Genomic DNA, 3,963 nt, shown 5'->3' with positions numbered 1-3,963 from the left:
TTGAAGATAGCAGTCTCGTCAGTTTTTCCTCTTAAAGGCATGTTGTGTATACCACAAAAAACTATTGTTTTGATTATGGGTATTAGTTTTGCTCTATTTAACTCTATTGTTTGTTGTTGAGCAGAACTCATAAGTTGAACAACACTTTTTTTATTATTTTCTAAAATATTACAAAAATTATTTGCTCTATTCGTTGAGTCACGGTGCCATTTAGATTGAAGATGAAGTTTCACAGAGCCATGGAAGTCTTTATATTTCGTAAATTTATTAATAATAAATCGACTTTAGACTCCTCAATCTAGTTGAGGTTTGAATAATACCCAATAACGGCATAAAAATCCTTTAAATTTTGAAGAGTATGAAATAAAAGTATAATCTATTAACCACTGAAGACGAAATAAACGATTTCCAGCATTGGAGTCTTTTTTAAAATCGTATGATTTATCGGGTACTCACGCTTGTTTTAATGCTTTATAAATGATCTCGTCATAAAATTTCCAATATCATAGAAATCAATGTTTACAAAATCCTAAAAAATTAATTATTCAATTTAAACCAGGAATGGATAATTTTTTTTAATTTTCTATTTTTGTTATTGTTTATTCATTTAAAAAATATATTTTTTTGTTTAACATTTTTAAACGTTTTAATTAACATTATTTTTCTATATTGTTTCCAAATAACGTTTTTGATAATTTGGTTTTCGTTTTTATTATATATTTCTTAAAAATGATTATTATACCGCTCAATATTGTAATGATATGCTCGATTTTACATATCATAATTATTCTAAATTCGTTATTTTTATTTAATAAAATAAATAACGGTTGAGTTGTCGCACGTATGTAATAAACCCTAAAAAACCCCAATAAATCAAGTCACTGATGATTGAAACGATTCCTATTATCTAGTCACGTACAGGACACTGTACGGGATTATAACGGTACAGCGCAACACATGCAATTTCTTTCATGTGCCGCCGGAGACGAGGGATGGTTCGGTCAGGGTCGCTTTCACCAGGGAGAAAGACAATTTTCTTTGGGGACACCGACACCTTTGATCGGGCCGCCGATGACTCTAGCGGGCCTGACCTAAATCGTCTCCTCTCATCAGTGCACGGGCACCTCTCAACTAGAACAGTGCATGAGTACCCTTCATAGCGCCAAGTGCATGAGTGCATAAGCACCTCTAAAACACATAAGTGCACGAGCACCACTTGTCCAGACCAGTGCAGGAGCACAGCATACTCACCCAAAACCACTCAAAAGATCCTGCGCACGACAACTCTGCTGTTTCCTTTTTTTAAAACGAAATTTGTTGAGTGTTCAGTTATTTCTTTTTGAGTGTTAAAAAATAATAATTTCTCCCCCTATCAAGTCGACTGCGATCATAGACAGCTGAGGATAAGGTAAGGTGCATGCACATCTATATTTACATAATAATAGTTTTATGCAGGTATTTTATTTTATTTATTAATTTGTCAGATTTTAATAAATTAATAATTAACTTAGTATTTTATAAACGGTTTACTTGATCGTTCTCGAAGCACGACCTCGAAAACCCTCCGACGATCAGGAGGAAGGCGATTACGCAAATTTAAAATAATAAGACATAAGTTAAGATAACCAACAAATCACTAATAATATATAAATATATTTGAGGCGATCATTCAAGGTTTGTGTCCCTTGTGATTGCCAATACAATTTATTTAAACCACTATAATACACCTACACTTAACATAAACAAAACATTACTTTTAGAAATAAAAATATTTAATTAATATAAAAGATTTTATATAATAAAAAATAGTTAATATTTCTTCATAAGGAACCAAGTTTTTAACTGAGTTTCGTAATCGGTAATAAGTACGACATAAATCTGAATTTTTTTATATTAAGTGACAAACCCTTTAGTACGTTGCATAAAGGGCATCATTCAAATGAATAAAATCTTCAATAGAGTTAACTTTTATATGCATCTACAGGTCATGAGTGAATAATAGAAATTAGCTTTCATTTATTGCATCTTTTATGCAGTTGGTTAATAATAAGAAGACCGTGGGAAAAAAATATCCCCATTATGGCTTATGGGATAACAGAAAGAACATCTATGACCCAAAATCTAATTTAGTGAACTTTTACAAATTGCTTCTTATCAGTGGCGTTCTTATCAGTCACAAAAATATTTTGGATGGTAAAAGCGGGGGTTTTAAATTTTCAATTCTCTCCTGTATAAGTAGGTACCAACTATTTAATTGTAATTCATTGATTAAACATAGTTAAAATATAAAAAGTGTTATAATTTAGTTTATTAAAACTGAATGTATTCAGTCTTAAAAATATATATATATTTATACATATATTTACATATAGCTACAACATATACATAAAAGTAACTGGTATTTAAAAACTAATTTTTAATCTTCTTGAATGGTAGGCAAGTTCTTTTAACACATCATTTATCTTTGTAATATTATTATAATGTCACGACGATTGTATAATAATGCCAAATCGTTTAGACGTTGCTGACCAGTTTTAGCTCTCAAGTACGTTTTTAAAAGGTGTAAAGAACAAAACGAACGTTCCCAAGTGGCAAAGATGACTGGTAGCGTAATAAAAATTTGTAAATGTTTGGTAGTGGTTTTTTAAAAATCTGAGTTGATTTGAAAAACCTTATCAATTGGAGATATTTCTTCACAGTGTGTCCAAATATAGAGAAGAGATGAAAAACTTGTACAAATTCAAACGCACTCAAGATTTTTCCTATAATGATATGTTGAGTTTTCTCTATAGCTGTTCGAAGAAAAACTGATGGAAAATTTAGTGTTGATTTTTTAACCTTAAATATAAATACAAAATTTTTTACGATTTTGACATATTTCATAAAAATTTGAACTATATTATAAGTAGGTAGAAAATGAGAGTTCTATTTCCTTATCTCCTGAATCGCTAATCATGTCTGATCATGGTTGATCGGCTGACCCCTCTTCGTTGCTGATCTCTTTCACCATCATGATCGGTGTGACGCATATTTAGCCCACCACCTACCGCTTAATCCACCATGATACTACCCTCCCCGCCGACCATCGATGGGCGATGATCGCTGCTACGATTCCGACGTCGTGGTTATCGACAACCATTTATCAATTATGCTTATCATATTATTGTACTCACATCAATATAACCGACATACACTATATACTATTGTACACGCACCATATCGTCGGTAAAACTGCAATACCTCGTAAGTCAAAAATTCACTTTTTTCAGGAGATACATAAATGTGTTTATAAAATCAAATGTATCATGACACAGTACCTAGTATCTCCGTGTCATAGTTTATCATGATATACAAACAACACTATTATTGTTGGTGGCACGTATTGCGAGTGTTACATATAACATGTTCTATTGTTAACGGAATGACCTATTCCAACCGATTTATTGTTGTGTTATTCACGATCATTTAGAGCAGCCCCCTCAGAGCAGTTTCTCTTATCACATCAGTGAGCGCCAAATAAAATTCAAATTTGCCGAAAGTAATTCAAATCCAATTGTTTTTTATAAAACACAAGGAACAGAGAATCTTCCATTAGACTTAAATGATGTTATGTTAATAATACTCACTGAAACTCAAAAAGTTGTTTTGCATAAATTTAGTAATGGGAAATTGTGTACTGATTCTACACATGATACCAATCAATATAATTTTAATTTAACTTCAATTGTATCGATTGATGAATTCAGAGAAGGATACCCTGGTACATTTTGTATAAGCACAAAAATTGACGAAGTACAAATGAAAGTTTTCTTTTCAAAAATTAAGGAGGTGATTGGCTGCCTTACTCCAAATGTATTCATGAGTGATACAGTGTCTGAATTTGGGAATGCATGGATTAACACAATGTGGCCTATTCCTCAATATCATTTTTTGTGTAAGTGTCATATTGACAATAACTGGCGC

The sequence above is a fragment of the Aphis gossypii genome, unplaced genomic scaffold (assembly GCF_020184175.1).
Source record: "Aphis gossypii isolate Hap1 unplaced genomic scaffold, ASM2018417v2 Contig00327, whole genome shotgun sequence".
In the NCBI taxonomy this organism is placed as follows: Eukaryota; Metazoa; Arthropoda; class Insecta; order Hemiptera; family Aphididae; genus Aphis; species Aphis gossypii.
The sequence above is the reverse complement of the archived record's forward strand: the minus strand, read 5'-3'. Positions refer to the sequence as shown.